The sequence below is a fragment of the Zootermopsis nevadensis genome, unplaced genomic scaffold (assembly GCF_977971745.1).
Source record: "Zootermopsis nevadensis isolate Lab colony 2312 unplaced genomic scaffold, Znev_1.0 Znev_ptg000022l, whole genome shotgun sequence".
Classification (NCBI taxonomy): Eukaryota; Metazoa; Arthropoda; class Insecta; order Blattodea; family Termopsidae; genus Zootermopsis; species Zootermopsis nevadensis.
The window spans coordinates 27,041,317-27,069,223 of record NW_028259154.1 but is presented as its reverse complement, the minus strand read 5'-3'; the positions used below and the strand labels follow the sequence as shown (position 1 = coordinate 27,069,223).

Sequence of the window (27,907 nt, the reverse complement as noted above, 5' to 3'; positions counted from 1 at the left end):
ATCTCCTTCGTTAAGTTTTCTCAGTTTGATTCTACTTTGTGGTTGGAATTTGATCACGACTGGTTTATAGTGCAAGAACGATCTTTGTCCACAGTTGTTTCGTTGCATACCAAAACGTTTAATTCTTAAATGCACCAGATAATGGGTCCATACAGACATGTACATTATTCACAAGTTTTCGTAATACGAAGAAGTAATTAAGTAGTTTCATTATTTCAGTGCGGTTTACAAAGAAAGGATCGGTGATTTTCCTCGTATTATATTTTAATATTTTTCGTCAAATCACAATTTTAATAAGATAATAAAATATATAAAATATTTAAAATATCATTTCACGTTCCGCATCGAATGATCGATTTACAAATTGGAACGTTGTAAATCGATCATTCGATGCGGAACGTGAAATGATATTTTAAATATTTTATTATCTTATTAAAATTGTGATTTGACGGAAAATATTAAAATATTAACCTAATTCACAATATGACGCAAATATACTACCTCTTTTATTATACACATTTTATGCATTCAACGAGGTCATTGGATTCAACTGGCTCAGCGACTGTGACGAGATCCTCTGACCACGGTAATAAACCTTCGAGTTTCACGAAAGTCAAAGAATTTATCGACTAGTTGAGACAATATCAGCTTGTCAAGAAGGACCCGTGGACTGTGCATTAGGCAGAGCGAGACGTTCTACATGAGAAAAGTTTGTCGGTCGAAGTGGTTCGTTTATAGACAAGTCAAGAACGCGGATCGGTTACCGGGCTCTCGCGTGCCCTGTCGTGATCAGTCCATTAGAGTTTCACACTTGGTCATTAACTGACAGCGCCAGACGGGAACACAATGCCTCAATCATTATTCTGCCCATTAAGTCTCTGACCTGTTTACAGTCCACATTAACACACCCACCTCAGCTCCACCCCAAACCAACGTACCCCGCCTACCGTATCAGTCACTAACAAGCGTTCACACCCCCGACCAATTACGTCCAGAACCTTCGTTAACATTAAAATTCCTTGGAACGCTAAGAGTCTAGTTGGTAGGCATCGTGTGCTGGTTTGTAAGCTGATTAACTTTTCTGGGCCATAAATTTCACATTTTTAACCGCGTTTATCGAATGCAGAACACTTTACAGAAGGGGTTATCGACCTTTTCAGACTTGGGGTTAAATCCGCTGACTTGCGGGCGGTATTATAATACGTGAAGTAAATTTAATGAAACTCCGTGGCAATTTATTTAGTAATTCTTCAGAGTTAAGGTTAGTATTGACATCAGGCTCGTGTTGCTCAGTATTTTTCTCTAACAAAATTAGCCATTAGTGGGATACTTGACACTGCCTGTGCTGGACTAATATTCCAATATCAGGTTTCATTTCTGGTTGCCGCAGTTCGCATTAATCTCTCTGTAAGTGTTCGTGAGCAAACGCGTTCCATACGACATTTGACACAAATCGTACTTAAGCTACGTACAGACAGTTTGCCGTATTCGTGCGGGATCACGTGCACAGCTGCTGTCAGGTGCTGAGAATGTCCGTACGGCACTTCAGAGTACAGACGAGGAGCCGAAGACAGAAGTCGACGTCGAGGCACTGACCAAGGGCGTATGACACTCTGAAACCAAAAGGGCGTGTAATTGTTTCTATAGACACAATATCACACACTATAAGAGAGAAGGCATCAACCAACCCCCTCCCCCCGCCATCAGTTGATCCGGTTGATCGCAGATTTGTCTGTCTTAGTGTTTTGAGTCTCCGCATAAAATTGCTCCCGGAAGTCCTGTTCTGGTTCTGTCCCGAGGGAATAAGAGAGACGAAACGATGTGACTTTCGCGGTGTTAAGTTTCGACGGATGAAAACAAAATATATTTTTGTGTAGACTTTTTTGATGCTTTGAAATTCGGCCTGTTTCATGCGAGCATTTCTCTTCGGGATGCGTCTTACCACGTTTTCATACCGCGGTTGGATTAAAGACGCACTGGTTTCATTGTCATCCATTTGTGTTGTAGTGATTAGTACAGAGCTGGGTGTTTGAGTCTGATTTGTTAGCCCAGTGAGACGTGATTGGGCGACGAATTTCGACATCGAAGCTGATGTGAAATTCCCTTCTTTGGTCTCCCAAATGACGTACCTCCTGTGGTTATGGGGCGTCTCCACCCTGAGCATCGCAGACAAACCCTACCCCTTAAGTCCAAATACTCTCCTCAGGAACCCTGTTCCGAAACACCCATTGTCAGTGTCTTCTCATGTCAGGCGCGACCAAGTTTCACACCCATAGAAAAGAAGAGGTACGATTTGAGTCTTGCGTGTTTAAATCTTCTCTTTTGTCCTCGAATGTTTTATAATTGAAGCAGGAACCTGATAACGCTTTCGTTTGCTTCTTTGCAGGACGGGCCACTACACGCCGTTCAACAGCAGAGAGGTAAAGTACACACACGCATTTTTTTACTTTGTGTTGTGTTTATTCAAAAACTGTGGGTTTCGTTTTTAAATGAACATCAGAGCAAAACGTCCGTGGGTGTGGACTGCACTCATCTCACCCCGAATAGGCTTTTGTGGTTTCGGTAAAGAACCTTTCATTTCCGTACAGTGCCGGGAATGTATTTGCTGGCTAAGCCACTATCATCTTCTCAGGCACGTAAAACCACGACAATGCTGACTGTGCTCAGTGACTGTCTCCATGTCCAGTTAAAATCAGATCTTCACACCCTAGTCTTATGAAACCCATTTTAATATTATCTTCACTTTTACGTCTGGTCTTCCAAGTGCCGTAAATGAGTCTTGAAATGCTGTTTATCGATGTAATCTATAATAAAGCATGAAGTTTGCGTTGTATAAAACGTGTGTTAAAATCTATGTTCTTATCTAGGTTTTCAACTTGACTTATTAACCCTTTAAATCGAATGGTAACTATACGTACCACCTGCTTCAACGATCAGTAACACTTCGTGTTTATGGGTTTTGTATGATTCTCACCGTAATCAGCGATTATTTCCTTTAACAGCGTTAACGAGCTGATCTTTTTAATGTAGAAGTGTTGTGTTTTCTTTGCGGTACGGACTGAATTCTTAAATATTATTCAGTCTTTGGCTTCAAATAATCATTTTACTGTATAAATTTAAGCAATCGTTTGATTTAAATTTGAGTTTTCCTTTTTTGCATCGGAACGGTGAAGCCTTGTTCTCGTATACGCCGTTTTTATTACTTCGAGCTGTTTTGCAACGCCGCATAATTGCCAGAATTATCCTTTTGAAACATTTAAACGTATCGCCCACCTTTGCGAGAAATACCAGATCTATTCTTTGCGTCGCTGGTCGACTCATAATTATACTCGAATTACGAAAATTGGTGCCGTATTTCTACATTATTTTTAGCTTTTTGTTTCAGACTGGTGATTCGAATACAGTGATACAAATACATTAGAGGTTGGAGAATATAGACCGAAGCGGTTAGAGAAGGGGGGGTCACGATTGAATGGTGCCACAGGGATATTAGACAGTCTCACCAGAAATAAATTACTTGTTTGTTTGTTTGTTTGTATATTCAGTTGTTAACGGAACACATGAAATTTTGTGACTGCCAAGTGTTACCTTCCCCTCTGTCCTTTACAGTTTCACGTAGGGCAAATGCTGTTTGCACAGTACACCGAACAAATGTTATCATGCTCGCAAGTTAATTTGACGTCAGCCAGATCCCACTCATTTAGTGATTGATGAAAAATGAAATTCCGTCGTTTGCATTTTAATAGGCAATGTTCTGGCGCTGTACAATTTTTATTCTGCAAATAAATGGCTGAAAACGTGAAGCTTCAGAAGCTGATATTTGCGTACTCAGTATTCCCGCCTATTACAGAATGACGAGACTGATTGCCTTGCCCTAAAGAGACCACACTGGACCAGGTAAGTCAGTCCACACCTCCGTGCGCCATCCATTAGAAGGTGTTTAATGCAAAAGTAATTCTCTCTGCTGCTAAGTTAAAAAAATTTAAGCAACTAAAATGCCATTGGATTATGAAACTCTAAGTTTAAGTTAATTGACTTCACCAGGTGAGCGACTATCAGCTTCGAAGATATGATTGTATTCCTTGGAGTTTCTTAGATTATGAACATCGGAAATGTTTGTTCCAGAAAACAGTTTCAACTCCTTAGACTTCCTTTTCTCAACCAGGAGCAAAACCTAGAAGTAGCAATACGGGATATTGTTTCTCCACGTCACACGACTGCTATCTTCATTAAACTTTCTGTTATTTACTATCTCAGAAGGCGTAAGATCCAGTTCGCGTTTGACGTCATTGGCCACTCGCGATGTAAAAGTTACGTAAGACGATATTAAGCAACGAATGTGATTCGCGCGCCTTGAGACAGAGAACTGGTGCTTTCATGAAGTGTTCGGATTGTACGCGCTTTCGGAAAACAAGATACAGTAGGCGTTTTTGGAACTGTATAAATATGCAACACTTTGTGGAGACGGAAACAGGAATGACGTTACCGTGTTCAGAAGAGACTCGCCATCGTATCCTGCTGTGAGCCAGTTTAATCTACTCCACGCTATCAGACATAATTGCACAATGGGGAGTTTAATAAAAGTTCTCCGTTTGCTTACATCATTAGAGTGATATAGAATCAAGGACTATGAGATGCTGGTATATGTAGCACGAAAATAATACCGCGGATATGGAAAAGCGCGTATGACGAAAGTCGCGTTGTATCGCTTCCCGAAAGATGTCACTGCTTTACGTGGCCACGTGTATTTGTAGCGGCATATTGAGTGCACTGCGCGCACCTGAGAGCCAATCTGCGTAATGAAGCGGCCAATTACTGCTTATTAGGGTTTCATTACCGCAGATTATGCTCAGTGAGAGAGAGAACCCTTTGCAGGGCTGGGATGGTACGTATCGATTGTCCACGTGCTCCTGAGGAATTCGCTGCGCGGGTGTGTTGGTAAATTATCGATAATTGATGATAACGTCTGGGAAGTGATGGACGCTTTAAAGCTCATTCGTACACGACGAACACTGAGGCTCTGAGCTTACTCGATGTTGTTTTATGCGGTTTTCAGCTACGAAATATCAGCACGCCACGGATTACACTTCAGAGGACGAACAACCTGACCTAAACATTTTAGCGGCAATCCTTACAGCATCTTCCTACTTACTGGTCCTTCCACGTACTGAGTGATCGCGATTCCACTTTCTCTTGTTTTTTATCCGCTTGCCCAGCTGTGAGCCACCTGTTACGTCTTCCCTCCGCCCGCCCTCATAAAATATTTACGCGGGCCAGAGATTCTCGAAAGATCCCGGCGCCTTCTTCCTAAACGCCACGAGAAAAGTTTTGGACTGGGGTGCAGTGGGTGGGGACTTATCTGCGCGGGTCTTAGAGAAAAGGACTTAATCCGAATTGCACTTGGCGTGCGGTCCTCCGTTACGCACTGCGGGAGGGACCCGGATTTTCTGGAATGGGAATGTCAGGACCCTGCCTGGAATATTGATGCTCACTTTTTTTCTGGTGAATAAATAACTGTAATGGTAAGTGTGTTTGACATTTACTGGCCGGAACACGGCCCCGTGACCTTATACTCCACGCTGTACACGCCGCAGGAGAAAGGAAGAAAGACGTAGAACCTGTTGTGCAGAGCTCTAAAGATTTCTTTTCGCGTTTCGATTTATCTGCGTTAGTTCAAGTAATGGAAGTGAAGAGGAACGATGCCTCGGATGCGACATTGGTTTCGGATAAAAGACGCTCTACTTTGCTGCTAGGATAATGGGTTTCGTAAGGAATTAACTAAGGTTTGTAGGGGTTGGACATGGGGTGGTAATCGGTAATCATTAACTGCGTCGCAAATCAGACATTAACATTCCTGAGTTAAGGTAGCTTAAATTATAACCGTCTTTACATGAGAAACGTGCCACAAATGACAGCAGAATTCTGTTTGATTCCAGGGTTAGAAATATTTTTTTTTAAAATTAAAAATTGTCACTGTAGTCCATATTTTCTGATCCAAATTAGACTCATTATTCTTGGCGTATGAGTCTGAAGTGTTATTACAAATCTAAATTCTTCCCTACGTGACTAAGTCGATAGATTCTGACATGTATTCAGGTGGTCCCCCGTTCGAACCTCGCCAGCGATACTGGCTGTGCTGGGGGGCTTCTCGTGATTTTATTCAGACAGTATATATTTTAACTTAAATCAATCAGATATGGCTTGTTCCCCCGCCATTTTCAAAGTTCCTCGAACATTATCTTGTTATTGTGCTTTAAATAATTCCTGTAGTTTATACAGCATCGTTAAATAATACACAGATCACCCAATCCACGCATCGGCTCCACGTATTTGTTTTGGCTCAATCCTGTACTTATACGTTTTACCTGGTAATGACACTGTTGTTTCGCAAAATAGCTCGTTTGTGCTAACTTTCAAGGCCGCCTTTTTTCATACGCCGCTAGATGTCAGTGGCTGGAATTGTAACTAATAATTGGGATCGATTTTATTATCAGTTCAGTGTTATTCAGGGACAGCGGGTCATGTTTGGAAACGGCAGCTCGTGGAAGAGGGGGGGGGGGCTGTTCCCCTGTCACCAGCACGTTTTCAACTCATGTTTCGTAAACGTGCTCAGATAATTTATTATCCACTGTTTGTCCCTGCTGTTTCCAGAACACTCGCAATCTCATGTATACCATTAAAGCCCACTGAGCGCTCAGTTAAACAGCATCCTAAATCCACTGAACACGTCTCTTCACTGAAGAATCAATTCACTCCAACGGCGTATCCTTTCTTGATAAGCTGATAGTTTCTCAGCAAGTTCAACGTGCTTTATGGAACACGAACATTCATTACCGTGTTGACAAGGGCCCACCAATGGTCCATACGCTGAGCCAGATCAGTCCACTCCACACCATATACTTTTAACGATGTCTGAATAGCGTGGAGTTCTACTCTCATGCTGTACCACACGCGTTTATGGAGTTGCGCTTATGTCTTAGAGCGAAGTTGTTATTATCATTAATCAATCACCTCGCATCACTTCAAGTGCGTAGCTTGCGTAACGCTGGGGGTGTTGAGACATCGCGAAAAATGACGTATTCTCCTCGAGAAACCTCTCGCAGACACTCGAACGTCTGCTCTGACGAAAATGGAAACGTACCATTCGAGTACGGATCAAGAGGATTTCGCTCAGGAGCGGAACGCACTTAATACAAAATGTGTATCAGGTTGGATGAGGGGAAAGGCCTTTGTGCCGAGGAGAATTTGCTGCTAAACGTTCTGTTCGTGTCTGCGGACACAGAAGGAAGCGGTATTTAGCGAGGAGAACAAGGACTTATTTGTATGCAAATTTCCTAGGCTAGAAGATTGCCCCTGCGTTATTAGATTACATGCAAAGTTTCGTCACAGTAGCTACCGCTCCCTCCGCCAGCTTCAGTAGGCTACAGAATTAATATAGACTTAAATCATTACAATAAATAAATTTATGGAATTTAGAAGCACATTAAGATACAAAGCACCGAGAATCGTTTCAATTTATCTTAATTTTCGCCAGACACAGAAAGACGAAGCTGCTTCGTTCTACTCGGTGATTGCAAAGACGAGGCAGACTGTGTATTTCTGTGTCTGTCGAACAGACGTCTCTTTGATCTCATTTGCGTGAAGTTGTTAGTTACATTGTGTTCGACGTTGGGCGTTGACGTGTTTACTCAGATTCAGGGAATGCTAGTAAGACTCACGAAAAATAATACATGCGTACACGCACTGGACAGGGAAATCCTGTCTTATTAGAACTATTTGAAGAGCCGGCTTAGGTCAATCAGTATAGTGACTGGACGACCGGGGTTCGATCCCCGACGGGGACCGAGGATTTTTCCTCTAGCCTCTGCGTCCAGACCGACTCTAGGGCCCACCCAGCCTCCTCTCCAATGGGTACCGGGTTCTTTCCCGGGGGTAAAGCCGGCCGGGGCGTGATTCTGACCATTCACCCCCATCTAGTGCCGAGGTCAAGGAAGAGAGGAGCTATACCTCCTCTCCCCCCAAGCACCTACATGGAGTATAGTGGGACAGCTTTGCTTTAGTTTTCAGAACCATGTTCCTTGCCCCTTTGATTAACTAAGTCAGACCTCGACATTAGAGCAATGAGAATAGTTAGCTACTCGGAAAATAAACCTCGTTTTTACATAGGTCAGCCTCTGTAGTAGCACGCTGTAAGAGTGTGTTGTGAGATTGGAGGTTATCATGGCGGTGAAGGTGATCTTCTGGGTTGCAACGCCCCGTGGACTTGTAGTTCTGGAGAGCAGCATCCCCGGGTTGTCTCGCCTTTGCTCTGACAGTCGGTAAATATTTGTACAGATGATCAGTTCCGTTATTCGTAGTTTGAGTCTTTGTTGTTCGAAAATATTTCCTATTTTCTCGTTGCTCGGTGAATCATTTTACTTCATCTTCTTGTTTCCCTTTCATTCCATTTTCGAAAATCAAGTCTTCTTCGTCCGCAAGGGATACCGCGGGGGAAGGAGGGACTAAGTCTATTTCCTTCAGTAAAATTGGATTCCTTCAGATTTAAACAGAATGTAGCTCTGAGACTGCAGTGCGTTGAATTGAACGGTCATGTGCCATGAACATTCAGGTGAAGAAGATTGTAGTTTTTTTTTGAAATTGGAAAATGTTAACAGCTTAAACAATCTGATGAAGAGACAAAAATCTTAGCATGCAGAGTGCTAACGGAAACTTTCTTCTTGAAGAGAGGTAAATACCCGGGGGGGGGGGGGCCTCAGAAATGAAAATTTTGTTTTAAATAAAGTTGTACAAATGGCTGTATGAATGTTAGTAGAACTTACATAAGTTTCGTAGAACTTACCTAAATATATGCACAAAAGAATTATTGGGTTTGATTGATTCTTTGCACACGCAAAGAAAAGTGTTTGTGCTTCATGTTTAAAATAGTTACATTTTATTTACGATTCGATGACATTTTTATCGGAATTTATCTTGAATACGATAACGCTTTCTTGGAATGCGGCTTGGAGAGGTTTTTTTTTTGATTAATCGATGGCTTATCGGACGTTATCACATGATAGGAGAGACCACGCTTTGACATAAAGTGTATAAGACCAATCCCTTGATTTGCTTCAACAAATAATTAAATTTATTTTCCTTTCAAGCTTAAGGGGCATATCTCGTCTAAATATTATTTAATAATTCAGTTCGTACGTCCGACAAAGCCCATTACGTCACATCGCAGTTACAACTTTGCGATTTGTATTCGTGTTTATGTAAATTTTTCGTTTAATCTTTGAATCAAATTTAATCCATAAAGTGGATTCATGTCCACATGCCACGTTACTGAACATTGAGACAGGTGGTACACATAGATACCACAGGCCTGTGACGAGCTAAAAAATAATTTACAGTTTCCTTCCGTGTTTATTCAGCCTGGTACAGTCCGCAACGTTGTGTGTGAATCTACTAGTCATCAATCACACAAGCTTACAAAGCCATCCCATGGCTGTCTGTTTCCATGGTGACAGTGTAAGCTCTCAGATACATGCAGCCATTAAGCGAACACAGTCTGAAGCCCTCACATCGAACCTCGACTTTCGCGTGTGCTTCGTGGCTTTGTTTCTCATTTCACCTCAAGGTGATGATTAAATTACCGTGCTTGGCTTCGTCCTCTGGCTGTTAGTGTACCCTGATGCTTGTTTCGGTATGTCCCGTTGTTATGAAATATTTGAAAAAGAGGACCTAAAGTGTAGAATTGACCAAATATTATTGGTTCGATCATGTAGCTTAAAGGATGATGAGATGAGCCAGGCATGTAGAACGCGTTAGACGGATTGCAATATTATCTTCCCATTTAAACTTTAAGTCTCCTCGTACCTTCGGGTTTCCGCACCAAAGTTTTGTACGCATTTCGTATGTTCCATTCGCGCTACATGCCCTGCCAGCTTCGCCCCCTTAACAGTATTTTATGAAGACTACAAATAATGTTCCTCGTTATGTAAATGTCTCTGTTATCCTCACACGTGCTGTTTCTCAGACTGAGGTGTTCTTACGAGCTTCGTTTATTGTTTATAAAATTCGTATTATTTAGAAAGTGGCTTGAGTTTGAGGTTTAGTGCCTGAGTAAAATACCAGCTTTCGATTTATTCCAACCAGTAGGCGCACAGAATTAATTTCGTAATTTTTCATTCGGAGGGGATGGATTATTAATTCCTTGTATTATTTTATGCTCTCGTACTCAAAATAACGTGGGTCGTGCTTTGCGTCCTGCCTCTCTCCGTCTGCGTCATAGTTTTTGATGCTCTCCTGTTCCCATCGGTGTGTTGGTGTGCGAATGAATTTCAACTTGTCCATTGTCAGCCGATAATAAAATGTGAAACTGTGTGGTAAAAATGTGAGCCACGTTTTAAAGTAGCAACTTTCTACTCTAAAAATTTATTAAATGAGGCGTCGTTTCACGATATTTGGTACATCAAAGACCCGCTCCCACACAGCGGCAGCACGTGTGCTCCCTTAGCTGACGGCTTTCATCGTGTAATGGTTTTCCTCAGACTCTGACTTGCCAAATGTTTATCCGTGTCGTGTGTTTTGTGTTTGATAACAAGGGCATAAGTTAATTTAAATTGCATTTTACATAAGCCCTTCTCACTCAGCAACAAGGTTTCTGTGTTGTATTAAAGTTAAATCTGCTGAAATGAAATAACGACGTGGGTAAACGTCCACAACCCTTGTTCTTCTACGTTGTAATGTGGCCTTGACGTGTGTCCATAGCGACTAAAAATTAGGCGAATTCTAATTTTCATCTGACGCAGAAACTTACAGACATATTAGAGTTTTACAAGGTCGGAATTGCAAATAATTACGTAGATTCGAAAACAGAATAAGATTTATATATAAAAATGCGCAATAAATTCTGTGTTGCTGAGCAGAAAACAAACTCTTGACGTACAGCGAGTGATCACATGTGATAACTTATCATTCGATTAACGTAATGACGATCAATTGAAATATTTGGCTTTTGTGAACACGGTTATGAACCCACTCATGTCCTATAAAATCAGAGAAATTGTATACTGACTAAGTAAATATAGACGTTTCAGGGTCGACTCTGTCTGCCATGCATTTTGTTAGTTTTCTTCGTTGCCTGTACCAGGGATTTAGGAACACAGCCATGTGGGCTGTGACATTCTGTGAATGAAAGTCTCACTTTATTTTCGTGTGATGTTTCCATCAGATAATTTTTAATCTGCCAGTAAAATACTTTCGCAGTGTTCAGTGCGGCTTATGGGGGAATCCCAGGTACCTGGTTTATGTGTTTGCATTATAATTCTGTAACAGACGAGGCCCTACGTGAATTTCTCGCATAGATCATTCTGGGAATCGAAGTAAGCACTGCACAACATATTTCATTTATACACGAATATCTACGAATGATCCATAAGCACTATGCCATCAGTAGCTTAAAGAACAAAGAGAGAAAAAAGCTCAGGTGGAAATATTGTCGAGAGTTTCAATGGATCATTTAACAAAGTAAATAATTGCCATAATATTAATCAGCCAGATTCTGTATTCAAATACAGTGTACCGCATTTAAATAAAAGTGCATTTGAAACGAATAGGGACGCAGCGAGACAAAAGAGATGCTGTGTGAATAGAATTTGATAAAGCAACTACGCGGCTTGGTCACGCAAATGGTCGATGTATTATTAAATCGATTATTAAATGTTCCTGTCTGTCAGCTACCTCGCTCTGTGGAGCCACGTCGTTATTGAGAGGGTGACAATAGTTCGGTTGTTCGAGAGCGCCTTTCATGAATCACGAACATTTGACGTCGTGTAAGCTTCGTTGCATTGATCACTAGAGCCCGCCACTGGAGCCTATCCTGAGCCAGTTGAATCCGGGCTTTAATATTGGCGTAGAGAAGACGATTTTGAAAATTTCAGCCACGAAAAATAGTGCCAGTGGGGGCAGGATCTGTCAGGAGTTGCTGTCTAAGAACTGAAACAGGAAATTAAAACTCGTGGCGTTGTTTCTGCTGTCTTGCGTTCTCCTGCCTGCAGAAACACGCAACACGCGACACGGATGTGTTCACTTGCTCAGTTTGTCGCTGCAACAGTGGCGTAAGTGGCTTCGAAACAGATTTTTGTTAACTCTTGCATTTGTTTTGAGGCCCGCTGTTCAGACCAAGCTTTAGAGCTCAATATGCGATATTTTAGGCCTTCTTGAGAAGCTGATAGTTGCTCATCTAGTAAAGAAACCTCGTCCTTTTGTGGGCCGCAGACGTTTCATTAGCGTGTTTTTAACAATAATCCGCTGCTCCCTATGCAGTCCACACAATTCCACTGTATTTATTTAAGATACATTTTAATATTATACTGCCATCTATGTCTTGGTCTTTCCACGACGCAATGTTTATCTCCCCATGTGTGGTATGTTCATTTTATCCGACTTGAAGATCAGCTTAATAGTTTTTGACGAAAATAAGTTATGCAACTCCTCATTATCTAACTCAGTGATAAGGTACTTCATCCAAAACTGCACCTCAGAACTTTGCCCTCAAGCGCAATAAGTCTGGTACTTCTCTCAGTGCAAGAGACCAAGTTTTACACCCACACATAAGCGTGTGATTAGACAGAAGAATAAAACCATGAACGGGAATTGCACCCAGATCGACGTGATTGCAGTACGGGGCTCTGTACACTGAACAGCTCATTTGCTGAATTTAGTAGGCCCACGAACTTTCTCGAACGCGTTGTGAACCGATTAACTTTGAGGCCACTCATCATTTGGCGACGAAATCATTACCGTGGTACTGTGTCACGAGCAGTTAATCTTATCCCGAAAGAGGTGGTCATATTTCGTATCACGTGACCTGAAACATTCACGACATGATTGATATTAGATTTTGTTGTCTAACATGTGTTAAGATTTGCGTGTAATTGTGCAATATGAGACAGGTCACTTACAACTTCCTAGATTTTCAGTTTCTCCTCCGTCTCCTACCCCATCCTGAGTACGCACGCCTTAAACGATTGGCAATGAAAATATTAGGAAAGTTTTGCTCATTACGTTGCCTAGTAAATGTAATGTTGAGTGGATCTCTCTACATGTTTCTGGGTTTGTAGATTAGTTGGAAATTCTCTTGAGGAATAATTGTGTGCCGGAGAAGTAACTCTCCAGAGTTCGGAGCCCCGAGGTAAGTAAGATGGCAGGGGGGTGGGGGGTGGAACATAACACAACCGCGTCTCAGTTGCAGACTTACTTGATCTGGATCGAGTGACTTGTGTTCAATCAGGGGCCAAGTTCCTCTGGGACTGTTAAGCACTTTGTTGCATGTCTGGATTATGGTCGTTCGTTTTAGAACACTGATAACTGGTTCCGATGAGAAGATCTGTTTAATGATTTCGGATAACAGAAATGACAGCGTCGTATCCATTTAAATTGTTATGGCAAATGTGCAGGGACGCCCTGATGACGGAGGCAGTAGGACCTCTGAAACGTTGGTAAACATCGACCAGACCACACAGCGCAACAACCCAGAAGACAGAAATGTTCATACTCTGATGACGGAGGCAGTATGACCTCTGAAACGTTGGTTAACATCGACCAGACTACACAGCGCAACAACCCAGAAGACAGAAATGTTCATACTCTGATGACGGAGGCAGTATGACCTCTGAAACGTTGGTTAACATCGACCAGACTACACAGCGCAACAACCCAGAAGACAGAAATGTTCATACTCTGATGACGGAGGCAGTATGACCTCTGAAACGTTGGTTAACATCGACCAGACTACACAGCGCAACAACCCAGAAGACAGAAATCTTCATACTCATCGCCCTGATGATGGAGGCAGTATGACCTCTGAAACGTTGGTTAACATCGACCAGACTACACAGCGCAACAACCCAGAAGACGGAAATCTTCAACTAAGAGACTGTCAGTTTTTCAGGACATGCGTTCTGCATGGAAACGATGATTGTAAGGAAGCTTTCAGGCACGCGCGTACTGAGAACTTCTGTGTGCTTACGCATACAGCATTGTTAAATTCCGAATTACCACCCCCGTACTCCTCCAGTTATTGCCGGATATGTCCGGGAACAGAAGGTGTTAGTGAAGTGGTTGTCTAGTCGGTTATTTAGGAAACTTCACGTGGCATAATTTGTTAAAATTAAGTTTGTCGCCCTGCCTTGGTACAGTAGCGTGGGTGACAGAGAGGGAGTCTGTGTTCTTGCCAACAGACAGACATAAGTGCATTAACATGTCCTTTGATAACAGAGTCTAGTGGCACTTGATAGACACGCAGTAGACATTCCTACGCGCCCACCACCCGCGCAGTTTAATGTGAGCGGGTCTGTTTGAAGTCGCGGGTCCTCCCTGGGGCGAAGGCAATGCGATTACGCCGTTCACAAGCGAAAATTGGCGTACGCAGAGATACACAAGGCAGAAACTTGTATTAATACAAACATTTTGCTGTGTACGGCCCATAATTTGTTATCTGAAGGCGTAGCTTCTGTGTTGAGTATGGTCCAGGTGCGTGACGTCCAAGTTAACGCGTGTGAAGGGCACTCGGTGCTAACACAAAGCACTCGGCAGGGACTTGAAACTTAAACACACGAATCGAAATATAAAACGCTTACGAAGCACCCCCTTAAAGTCCTCTTTTGCCCCGTGTCTGTTGGGTCTGCGGACCGCGTGGCTTGAACTCCTCGTCGACAGTTCCTCTGGTTCACGAACGAAGAAAATTAAAATTACTGCATTTTCAGTCTGAATTAATTGAACCTGCGCGTCTTTATTGAAAGGTCCCGGGCCCTTTTATCCAGTGCCGAGATCAAGAAAGTGTGAAGCTGTACCTCCAGGCCCTGATACATCTTGTTGGCGTACTTCTGAAAGGTCATTTCCGCTACTGAATGTTTCCACGAAGGCGTGTCGGCCCCTTTTATTTTCCGACGCTCCACAACCTTTATCCCTTCGACTTCTAAATATTGCTCACATCAGTTAACAAAAAATGTACAGCCGAAACATGTGAAAGGCGACCTTTTCTCCCGGGAATTAATTGGTTTAGATGGGCGTGTCCTGTCGTTGACTGTGAACGTGGAATTGCACCCCCCCCCCCGGGTTCAAACCAGAGCCCCCCCAAAAGTGTAGCCACTGGCTCGTTACTGTCATCTCCTTTCTGATAGGCTAAGGAAATAAAGTAGCTCTATATAAGTGATTGCTCCATACTGATGCTGTGGAGAGCGTGTTTCCATGGTAACCGATATGTGGCCGCATTGCTATTCTGTTCGCATCGTAGCGGCCGCAGGCGAAGCGGTGAAGAAACTTTGTGCCGGTGAAAATGAATTATTCATCCGTGTCCACTGACTCTATTATCAGACGTAGTGCGCCCGTTCGCCATTCTGCATCAGTGTCTGTGTCTGTGTGTGTTCGTTAGTTATCGGGGCCGTGTTCATTAGTGTTGATTACTGGGGAACATGTGCTTCTTTGTGTGGTGCTGAAAGGGGGAGAGTTGTTTTATCGACTGTCGTGTTTAATGGATGCAATTCTTGCTGAGGTTTTGCTGGGCCAGTAATATTTACCACCAGATATGTAATTGTACTGCACAGACCTGACTTCATCGTGTAGAATTTAAGACACTAAGCAGACGGCACACACTTCCCACCTACTTGTTTACGCTGCGACATTAACCTGCCCCTTTCTTTTCTTTAGTTATGTTACAAATCTAATTAAATAGCTATTTGAACCTCCTGGTACCATAATTAATTCTGAAGGTTCAGCAGTTTTTAAAAATAACGTAGTCTGAATTAAATGACCAATGAATCCAAGCAAATGAATTTAAGGCCGTGTCTAAATGTTTGCCCTTCCTTGTATTTCTGAGCACACGAAAGGTCACTCGGCATTCTTCTGCCTTTTGTCCTGCCTTCTTCAGATTACGCTAAAAAATGTTTCCACTTAATGGCCGGTTTTTGTATGGTCTGGGCCTGAGTTCTCTTTCCAGTTTCGAAATGTTTGTACTCAGAACCGCTTCATTTACGTAGAACCTTCGTCCCTTTATTAGAAACTGCGTTAATAACATTGATTAATAAGAGTTGTGTCTGCGTTTTACGTGACGAACTTGCAGAGCACTGCACGATGAGATAAGAGCACGTGGTGTTTCTGAGGCGTTACGAAGCAGCCCGTCGCAAGTCATTGCACGGTTGCGTTTATAAGGAACAAGCAAACCGCAACGCACAGCTGAAATGAGACTTCTTAAGCTTAATACTAGGCCAGACAGTATCGGAAATCAATCGAAGGGTAGAACAAAAGTGATTTTGATGTCCGTCCGCCCGCTCGAACGTATTAACATGAACTCTGCGTATCCACACGCAAGACCTCGTGTTATTTTCACTGGAATGTTAGGGACCGACGCTGAAACCCTGGACGGGGCTCTCACTCGTCGTAATGAGCATCTTGAAGTGCACAAACCGACTGTCCCTTTCTCCAGAGCCTGAGAGACCATACGCGTCTACGCGACTCAAGTTCCGGTGGGGGAGGGCGGAATAATCCGGTTGCTTTCAGTTCTCGCACTTCGCCGCGTGCAACTTGGGAGGGGAGTCCCCGTCAGATCTTACAGCCCCCACCACAAGAGTCTGAACTTAACGCGAGCTTAATTGTTCTATTTGTTTGATCAACTCTTGCCACAGACTCACTTTGAGCTGTGCTCCGTTCAAGTGACAGACTTCTCTTCTTTTGTATCATTTCCGTCTCGTTTGTTGACAACCTTTAATTATTTCTAACAAACTATAGATTCATTTCCGAGCAGCTGATAGTTGGTTAGTTGGTCTGAAATTCCCCTGCTTCATGGAATGTGAAAGTGGAGTATTACACTCACAATATTGTTTAAAAGCCGGAATGTAAGAAATCACGTGATAGACCTAGACGAAGATGTCGTGATATTAATACAGATCTTCAAAGGAACAGTGCCAGAAAAATCTTGGCCTTGTTCATCCGTCTCAAATTTAGTAGCTGGCTCTTGTGAACGCTGTAATGAACACATGAGTTTCGTAAAAGGTTAGGAAATCCTTGATCAGCTAAGAGACTAGTATCGTCCCGTGATGGCCCATGTATTTGTAACTTAAAAGACTGATATTTGTGTTGGTTTTCCGATAAGATAACTTCCATTGCGTCATGAACACTTCAAGCCGGCGATCGAAAGTAGCAGCTCACACGATTTATTACACACCCGTGAGCGTAAATAAAAGTTGTCGCTGTTCCAGACTTTAACTGAGCGAAGAACTTTCTTTGTCAAAACTGAAAGTCGCCCGTTCCCTTATTTTGTTTCAGCCTAATACTGTCATATATCAAATGACCATTACTGTTACGACGTAAAATCTCCTTGCCTCTGGCGTATTTTCTTTGCTACCAATTTTTTAGATTCAAAAAGAACGTAAAATCGTTTCACTGCGATGGACTCCACAGCAAAACTCAGCCGCCATGTCCGAAGACGACACTGAGAGGGAAAACTCACTTACGGAACTTCCGACGTAATGGCGAAATGAATTTTAGTTTCAAACGAGAATAAAATGGAAAATAAGTTGTCTTAAAACGGAAATTAACAGAGTTTACCGAAACTCGTTCAGATCTTGTAGAGATTCCACCTCTTGTATGGTCATAGAATTTTATTTTCCGTGTTCACAACAGCCTGCCATTGGACCCAATCACCAGCCAGTTTAATCCACTCCATATGTCTGTAATATATATTTTAATATTGTCTTCCAAGTTACATGCGTTCCTGTCTTTGCAATTTATGCCTTGATTCGATCTCAGAAATAGTATTTTCATCAAATACTGTTTGTGCTATCAAATGAAGGTGATTGGGATGGGCAGGGCGTGTAGTACACATAGGAAATGAGTGAAGACTACGAATGTGGATCCTCTAATAATCTCTTTTTAGCCATCCGGTTATTCCCTCATTTGTGAAAGGTCAAGTGTGTGGCCTGTGACGTGGTGTGCCTTTCTGAGCGCTGCGGCACTCATCCACACTTTATCCTTACATTTTTATTCTCGTTGTGGGTCCCGGTAGGGCTTAGTGTTGGCCCTGTATCAAGTAGCCCAGTTTCTTCTGCGTTCCTCGCGTGTTACAAAAGCTGCCAACTTGCACCTCTAAGACGATAATGCCCTTCACAGCGAACTTTATGAGAAGTAAAACCTTGAGGTTCGTAGAGGCTTGACGTCATCCTTGGTCGGACGATTTATTGACTTAAGTCGGCTATATATATATATATATATATATATATATATATATATATATATATATATATATACTTGCTCAATTTTATCAGTCTAATCACAATAAATTATTATTATTAAATATTAAAATATTATTACAATTAACATTTAAATATTTAAAATATATTAAAATGAACATTTCGATAGAGAGCATCATTTTAATATATTTTAAATATTTAAATGTTAATTGTAATAATATTTTAATATTTAATAATAATATTTTATTGTGATTAGACTGATAAAATTGAGCAAGTATATATTCAACACAATATGACGCAACATTATCATCTCGGCTATGTATTTTGCTTACTCTGAGCTGTTAGTTAGTCCACTGAAAAATCGAATCGATGCTCGCAATTTAGACTTCAGACTAATTCAATCCAGTGACTTTAAACCAACGATAAGGTTATGACGTCATCGAACCCTCGGCATATTCATTTGTGTCATCTTTTTCAAAATCTTATAAGCTATAGTTCTTTTGTAATGGACTCTAAGTTGTCCTTTCCACGTGTCTGGTTGCTAGGCGACCGTAGACTGTTTATAGTGCAAAAGTGATTTGTGTTCACCGTTGCTTAGAATCCGTTTAATGCACGAATCGATTGATTTTCAGGGCTGTAAATAATATAAAGTAAGTCGGCGTGAATGTGGGTCTGTGGGACTAGGTTCCAGATAATTTGACACAATTGTCACCAGTTTCGCTGCTTCGGTACAATTTATTTTTGAAAACGGGTGAGGGACTTCGGCTCATAATTAATTAAATTCCCAATACATGTGCATGTCTAGAAATTTGTATGTAAGTTGGCCGGCCATACGACGCCTTTTGTCCAACAAGAAATCTTTTTCACAGCCGTAAAATACGTTTAACATCCATCACCCGAAATACTCGACGTCCTGAAATCGCCAAAGTTCTCTGAACGTTTGAGATGTACAGGCCATCGCTTATTCGTTGTTGAGAGATAAAGGCTTTGTTCTATTTGAGAAACTCCTCTGTAACAGTAATTAATTGAATTATGTGATGAGTTAGGGATTGCAATTTGTTGGATATCAGTCCAACAGTTGACGTGATGTTCGGTCCGGTACAAACCAACGGGCACTTCGCTCTTACCTGGATTTATTCAGTACTGGTAACAAATAAACTGGTTATTTAACGTTGGCATGTGCTCCAATAGCACGAGGCCTGATTTCCCATGAGAATAAATAACCTGAGCATTGCGAATTTCCCTTTGGATCTAGGCTACATTATACAGCGCCTCCACATGTGAAAATACGATAACGCATCTGTAGGGAATTGCGTAAACGCACTTTAAAGACGTCATATGCGTAACCTAACGCTTGCAGTCAGTGGCCGAGCTTAACTGATTTCGTACGTACTTCAGTGCTCGTTCTTTTGCTGGAATTCCAGAGGTAATTTGAATAAATAATTAGGTACTTCGAGAGAATTGTATTTTTAGCGGGTTGGCTAACAGAATGAAATCCGTCATTTACACTGGAAGTATTTGGAAACATTTCTGACACAGTGCAGCACCCTTAATGTCCTTTGATGTCAGAAGACCTAGGCGTGGATGGGATGATAATATTAAAATTGGTTGTAGAAAAGTGAGTTGCAAGATGTGGATTACATTCATATGACTCTGGTGGGTTCCAGTGAGGAGCCTCGCTGCACCACTGCCAGCTTGTACGATGTTACAGCCCCCACGCCTCGTCCCACAAGCGGTGTGGTTGTCAGCCCTGGAATTACCGACGCGGCTCGCCTCACTCACATCAACGGGATCATATTTGAGAAATTAACTGGCATGCAGTCCACTTGGCTGAGTTATTAGTTAACCCAGATAAACCGCTTTGCCCACTTTGATGTGCAGATCAGTGGTCTCGTGTCTGAGTACAAACCGACTACGGTTTCCCGATCGGTCATTGTGGTTTCTGTGGCACACGTTTGTCGGCGTTGGTCAACATTCAGTTGTGGGTCTCCGACGTCAAGAATGCCCTGCCTTGTTCAGTGGTGAAGCATTTTGGTGAAATTCCGAACTTATTCGTAGGCAATACTGCGAATTACTTAGCCACTAGCAGTTTTCACACGCACTTGTGTGTCAGATTGAAAGTCGTGTAACTTGAAACATTCAGCTAGAAAAAGTGATGTTAGTATAACGGAACCAGCGAATATCTGGAGGACATTTTTACTGTGGATCCGCCACTGAGCAGTTGAATACCCAAAATGGTCTCTTTCCTTTTAGGTTTTGCCTGAATTTCTGTTCTCCCCGTGACTTCGTCCTAACTCCTCTCTAGTCCTTTCCCATTTTATAATCTTAATAGTACTGTTGACGATGCATTGCCATGAACAAACTGCATCTCTCTTAAAACGGGTCACCGCCTCCCAGAAAATATTAGGCTCTGTGATCCGCTACTTACCTGCACAGCTGCAGACGAAACGTGTTTCTTTTTTAAAACACTGCGTGGAACAAGAGATTTAAGGAGGTGATTTAGGGTTTCTGGCTTGGAGAACATGAGAACACACGAAGGCAAATGGAAACTGTTTTGTACCGTCAACAGCGCTCCGTGTGGCTGGCCACACAGGGTTAATTGTTTATGGCTACAAACGAGCAGTAATACCAAGTATAATTGTACATGAGTACGTGTGTGTGTAATTCAAATTCAGGGGTGTCAAGAGTTGCTATTTTAAAGGGAGGCAGAGGGGGCGGTCGCTAGATTCTAACTGAGATTTGACGATGTTGGTAATCCTGGAAGTATTAACGGTTTAGACTAAATCGTAAGTGACAAATGTTACGAAAGATTGGAACGGATTATCCAAAATACGCAATTCGTTTTATGCAATTAACGTGGCAGTTGTTTACTGTGTGTTTTAGAGAAGCGCGTATTTGTTTCGATTAATCGAATGGAGGTCCTAAGAAAACCTCGGGTTTTCAGACTTCTTTTAGACATAATAAATTATTGTTGTAGGTATACTGGTATCGGTTTGGGTTATGGACAGCCCTGGTATTAGCCATTACCATATGTGGGCAGTCATCATAAAATTAGCAACCAAATGGGCGAAAATTCTGTGCGAACAGAGGGCTTCAATAGGCCATAAACTTCGATCATATTATTAAGGGTTGGCCATTATACGCGTCATAATGCTAGAGTAACATGATACTCCCTGGTGTATGTTTGAATATTTTACCCCTGAATACTATATGGCTGGAGGGGAAAATGTGATAATTCCAAGCTCCAAACTGGGTTGTACAGGGAACAATTGGAGATATACAAGATCGCTGTTATTACATCTGCCTCTTGTGGGAACAATGCAGCGTCTGTGAGCGTAGTTCCCGTCTCTTCTGCTCCCTGGAACCTTGTTTCATTGAGTGTACGTACATATTTCATTTCCGTCTGGATTTTCAAGTGCCGAGGCAGGAATTTTGAAGAAGGGAGCGCGTTTTCGAGGACTAAAATATGCATTACGGTAATAAAAATAGTTAAAATAAGTTGTCTGAACGTCTGTAAAGAATGCCTGAAACCAAATGTGATGGCTGCTGCTGTATCAGTGTAAACTCGAAGAGTAAAAGTTACCAAGGACCTTCAAGAAAAAGATGGAAGGGACAATTTTAATCCCTGTAACTGTGACAGGACAGAGGCTCTGACGGCGAAGAAATTTTTTGTTTTAGTAAAATTTTAAGTTCAAGGTATTTGTTGGTAGCAAAATACTAAGCTGAAGTCGGAAGAGAAATTTTTGAAGGATTTGTTCCTGATAAAGAGTGTTCTTGGCTCCCGTTAAAGGATTGCCTTGGTATTTTTATTTTGAGAAAATGCAGGACATTTTAATTATTATTGTGCAAAGAGTTGCGTTGTACGGCGTAAAACAGTTCCAGGTACTTCCGTTTTGCTTTGTGTTGAAGCTCGTGGTGTTTGCCTCGTGAATACTTTATGATCTGTACAAGACTGATAATCGTTAGACCGAATCGGTCGGCGTGCACGCCCGGTTACAAAAAGGCTCGAATATTTTCTGTCGTTCGGTTCCGATCGGTTATTCATTGACATCGCTGAAGAGTGACCATCGAAATGCGTTGCTGTGGGGCGGAGGACTCGTCGTACTGTCAGCAGGGATCAGAGCCGCTGGTTAATTTAATCTTTATTTTTATTTATTTTATCCTTAACGTCTGACGGAGCAGGAATTTAGCAAGTGAATGTCAGAATGACAGCTAGCCGCAACGGGATGTGAACCAGGTTCTCCCGAGACATAATTTTCTTTCTTTAGTTATTTCAGAAAGAAATACAACATTAAAATGTAAGCGTACCAACTTTTATGGCTTGAATATTGAAGCATTCTGTTTACACGGAGAAAGTTCTTCACATAAAAGGCAATTCTTAAAGTTTAAGGTTAATGGAACTTTAAGGCTGATTTTGGGAGAATTAAAAAGTCGGTTATGGTCACTCCGACGTGAGTGGCTTGTTTACAGTGTTTTGTTATAGAAGGGAAGAACACGTGCGTTCTTACGGTAGATTCGGCCAGTAAAATCTCCATTGATTTCTTCTACTCTTACAGAAAGAGTCTTTTAGAGGGTTGGCAAGCTTTGACCCTCTCTCAGAAACTGGGGCGGATGAGCTGGGCTGAAGCAGTTCGTGACGTATCTGTGTGTGACCGCTTCGCTCACCTCCTTGAGATGATAAGCGTCTTATCTCCAGCGTTGTATTTCGTTCTGGGTTTAACACTGTGCTCATTTTATGTTGCGCGGTGTTGCTGTGATTCTGACGTGCTAACCAAAGCATGCATTTGTCCATTCCGCTTAACTGGTCAGCTGGTTTTAACAGGAAAATTGGGAAATTGCTGTCCTTTCAAAACTGCTTTATTTTTGAACAGGGTTTGATGTAGGAAGATACAGAACATGGGCCTATTGTTACGATAAAGAAATCATGGAAGGAAGGGAATAAATGCATACAAAATTTTGGTTAGAAATCCTGAAGGAAGGAGACCACTCGGAAGACCAAGGAGCAGATGGAATGATAATATTAGAATGGGCCTTTGGGATATGGGGTTGAAGAATAAATTTCGTAAATAACTGAGCTTGTTGTTAGCTTTTCAAGAAGGCCTTTGCTGGGATCGAGTTGGACATTACAAATCTCATTGCTGGAGGTCGCCTGGAATACTTCAGAATTTCTTAACCTTTTAAAGCCCAGTGGTTACTATATGTACCACCTGATTCAACATTTAGCAACTATTCATAGGTATCTGTGCTTTGACCGGTTGATCTTTGTGATCGTGAAGTGTCGTGTTTTCTTTGCGGTACGGACTGAATTCTTAAATATTATTTTGATGGTCTTTCGGTTTCAAAGGGTTAAATCCATTTCTTGGGGGAAAACTTGATAATTCTGTGTCGTCCAGTAGGGTCTGTTGATTAAGTTTTTTTTTATGAATATTGCCTGACTTACGTAGACTTCTTGTCAGAAGCTTCTCTGTTGACACACGTCGAAGAGATGTGCCTGGTTTTGTAAATCGTGTGAAATCCATTACATGTTTTGAATTCATACTCACATTTACTATAACTATTATTTTTGGACGAAACCTTTTCAGAGACTGGAAATTCGTTTCCAAGTATTAAATGATGTAATATGTTTAATTAAATAAAGTGGTTATAATGTAATTCAGCCATCAAACGCATTCGGGCAACACATATTGAATCGTAATCCTGTATGGAAGGTTTCCACTTGCCAGGGGACGTATTTCCCGCCGCCAGTGTGTTGCAGGGTTTACCAGTTTCCATCGCGCCAGGTGACAAGAATTTGACCTTTGAGAGTGACAGTGACCTCAGAATTGCCGTAGTCAGTGGAGTACGACCTCCAGAGTGCAACACATATTTATGCAAATAATAACTAAATTTTTGGATCAAATGCTTAATGTTTTACCACAGTAGAATCCCAAGGCAACATAATTGAATCTTCAGCCGCGTGTTTTAATCATTCTTATAAATTCTGGAAAATAATGGAACTGCTTTGATGACGGTCTCCCATGTCGCAGTAGGTCGATGCCTTGTTTCCGGAGTCTTCTGGTTTTTGTGTGATCAGTGGAGCGCTGTTTGCCGGAGATTGCCTGGGGTAGCACCTGGTTCAAGCAAGATTTGTGTTCTCATACTGCCTAATCTGCAATTGTACAGATTATTAAAAGTTACAGAGTTGCAGCTTTACCCTTTGTTTTGTGTCAGTTTATGAACGTGAGCCTCACCCTCCGGCCGCCTTACTCGTCAGTTCACATCGGTGAGACGGTCTGGACACAGCGGTTTGCTATGAAACTTCTGTCCGAACCGAGTATCGAACTAACGTAAACAGCCTGTAACACCCCCACGGAGGCGCATTTCGCTGTCTGCTTTTGCAGGTACCTGGTGAGTATTCCGATGTTTTGCCTAGCATCGGGTGACCTGAGTTCCCTCTGATACGTGATCTCGCTGCTGACCACCGTTGCCAGTCATTGGTGTCAGTTTTGTTCCTGCGATATAATCGTGTAACAAGTGATAAATTTCACATAACTCGCCGGTAACTGATCATCATTTGCAAATTGCAGGGTCCATTAGTTATTACGAGTCAAAGCATTTGCTGTGTGGAGCTGCACAGCTGCTTTGAAATTCACTCACATTCAAATAATCGGTTCATTTGTCAATGAACCGATGTCCCATTTCAAAACGAGGGTAATGTTAATCTGAGTCCCATTTAGTGTTAGTTAATTTCAGGCTATCAAGCGCCTGAAGACAGCAATCTGTTAAGTCGGGGATTTCTCGTTCGTTCCAGCTGTGTGGCGACGTAAGGGATCTTGATGTATTTTAATTTTTAGTGCAAAAAGTACGTGACGCGTTTATGTTTCCAGGTGCCCGACGACTTTTAGGCGGGAATCGGGTTTGGATCCGACCGGATGTTCACAAATTTACTTCTCTTATCAGTGAACTGTAGAACCCGGAGGGTGGGGTGAGAGGTGATTCCTGGTATGCACAAGATTCTTGTGTTCGCCGCCATCTTCTTCAGATAGGCTTTGTGGTCAGTTCAGCCCCTTCTCCTTCTATGACTCTCTGGTCCGTATTCGGTCCATGGCCTCCTCAATTCTCCTCTTCCAATAGGTCCGTCTGTCCGAGGCTTTGATTGAGGTTTCGAAACGTCTTCCATTTTACGGTGCAAGGTTGTTAGCCTTGTGACCAACCTCCAACCTGGAGGACCAGGGTACCTGTCTTAGTCTGACCTCTCCCCCTCGACCAACCCTACCAGTAGCTCTTGGGGTCACTGAGGTACTCAAGTCCCACCACCACGACAAGGTTCAGGTGCCATTACGTAGGGAGTGAATCGGCCGGTTTGCGAAGTTCATATCCAGTTAGTTTTGATTTTAAGAATGCGGCTTCATGGCGTGGTGTTTATTTAGCGAAATATTTTTGGATGAAATTCAATGACTAACTTCTATGTTAAAAGTTTTTTTTCCCTTGTTGTCAAGTGTTAATCAGCTCTGTCAGATGCTTACATCGGCAGTCACGTAGCCGATGAGTGAACTCGATGATCAATTAGTCTGTTAGATGCATGTGAATAATGCAGGGTTATCGAATAAGCATACAGTTTATAAATAGTTCTGTTTTTTCCCATAAGTACAAATTATTTACACACGGTAATGCTTATGTCAACATCGGCGAACGTACAGAACACTTGTTTGTGCACTTATGGGCTTGATCCGCCCCGCCCTCGTTCCATTTGTGTTTCCAGTTAAATATTTTACGAAACTAATGCCCGTTCGTTGTGGAACATTAATTAAAGCATCGATAATGCATGCAGGCGAGTTCGGTATGAATCGATATTATATTACTCTATTGTGATCGGATGTTTTCGTTGAAAGGCGTTCGTGACCAAGAGCGAACTGAAGCCAGTTTGTGGAACAAGTGAGCAGCCCGTCGAGTTCGCTGTGTTTCATGAACGCGCTCTGTTAAACAATTAAAAACATGTTTAAGAACTCGATATTCTTTTGTGAAGGGTCTCGTAGTGTTTCTGAGCACTCCGAATGTCTTGATTGCGTTCCTCTGGGTCATGTCGCCGTGTGGTCTTGCGAGTTAGCTTGGGGGGTGGATTTATCCACATTTTTACAGGGGCTTCGTTTTCTTTTGAATTCTTTGTTATGATCCCTTTTTCCCTGTGGTAATGCCAGGTAAAATTAAAATTGTTCTTAAACGCCTCGCCAGTAGGAAGTACAGAGAGAGTGGCGATAAAGCTTCACCAGTTGATAACCTCGACTTTATTTTGTTGTGAACGGTCAGATTCACACTTCGGCCGCTTTATCCTCGTCGTGTTGTTGAGAAATGGGAACTTAAAATATCTGATCGAATGTGAGTAAGTTCCGGCATCGAGAGAAATTCGATATTCACGTGTCCTTGCTCCGCCGATAAGGATTCAGGGGCAGAATTTGGAATTGCAAGGGTTGTTGGTTGCCGCACATCGTGTAGGACCCGTGCCGGGTCATAACTTCTTACGGGGTCAACCCGAAGTCGAAGGAAACGGGAGTCTTGATGTGAGGTTCACGCGATACGAAATGGCGAGTCGAATTGTAAGCTCGTACAGTCGGAGCGTGTTCTTGCAGACGGCAGGTGCGTGGTTCCTGGGCCCCTCCGGTTACGTTCAGTTCTTAGATAAAAAGAGAAACGCTAAAGGGAGGTTAATAGGGACCAGGTGTTCCGTTTCTTGCGGTGTGCCGAGATACTAAAATCACTGTTCGGTCGGCGGCACAACCTCCTTAAAAATATCATCCATCATGTAATTTTGCTACATGTCATGAGTGTGTACGTACGCAGACTCTGTTAAGTTCAAAGAGTTGGCTAACAGTTACTCGCTTTCGCTTGGGAAATAGGACGTACATCGTAATTAAAGAACATTCTGGTAGGAGTTTACCGGTGTTCCTGCCCTCTTATTCAGGGATGGCGAATGACCCATCGTCTTAACATTGGCATTCACAGTTCTCGGCCCCCATACTAGCAGGTTATGGCTCGTCCGTGTGAACAGAAGCGACTGGGTCTAATATCGCTTCTGTACTAAGATCCAAATGAGGTTATCGTGCTGGACCAGGGGCAGGTGGAGGGGACATATAATGGCGTAGGAAGAAAAGAAAGGTTTGCTCCCTTCTGTAGGCTTCGGAGGCAGTCAGGTATCGGACTGTTCTCAAGAGAGGGTGAGCGACCAGCAGCTGTTGGGGAGAGACGTGGAAAACCTGAATGCCTTGTGAGGTTTCAGGTTCTCTCAGCAACGTCTGAGGTGGTGGCCGTCTTCTGGAATGTCATGTCGTATAATGCGGTAGAAATCGACCGACGTTTCAGAGGTGCCTTCTGCGCTCCATCCCGTTAGTCGGAAGAAGATTCGACCTTGTCCCACCTGCTTCAGTATATCTAACGCGGCTTACTTATCGCCCTCGATGATGGAGGCGGCAAGGACCTCTGAAACGTTGGTAAACTTCCACCAGACTACACGGCGCTACAACCCAGAAGACGGCCATCTTCGACAATTGGTTTTTGTGTTGCTTAGAAAATTCTGTAAATCGGTACAGATTGCTTTCACGGAGCGGTTGGTTCTGGGCAGATGCGACTTGAGGGCGTCGAAAACAGGGGAGAGACGCCTCCTTGCCCCTTCCCACGATCACTTCGGAGCCGGTAACCGTGAT

The 27,907-nt window shown here is 42.5% G+C and overlaps 1 protein-coding gene across 1 annotated transcript in view; it reads left to right on the top strand.

Annotated features, from left to right (window-relative positions):
- The window catches only part of LOC110829231 (uncharacterized), a 300,697-nt gene that overhangs the window by 111,730 nt on the left and 161,060 nt on the right, over window positions 1-27,907 (top strand). The window contains exon 2 of the mRNA XM_087353953.1: window positions 2,387-2,420. The gene's annotated coding sequence lies outside the window, so the exon portion shown is untranslated. The remainder of the gene's footprint in view (window positions 1-2,386; window positions 2,421-27,907) is intronic.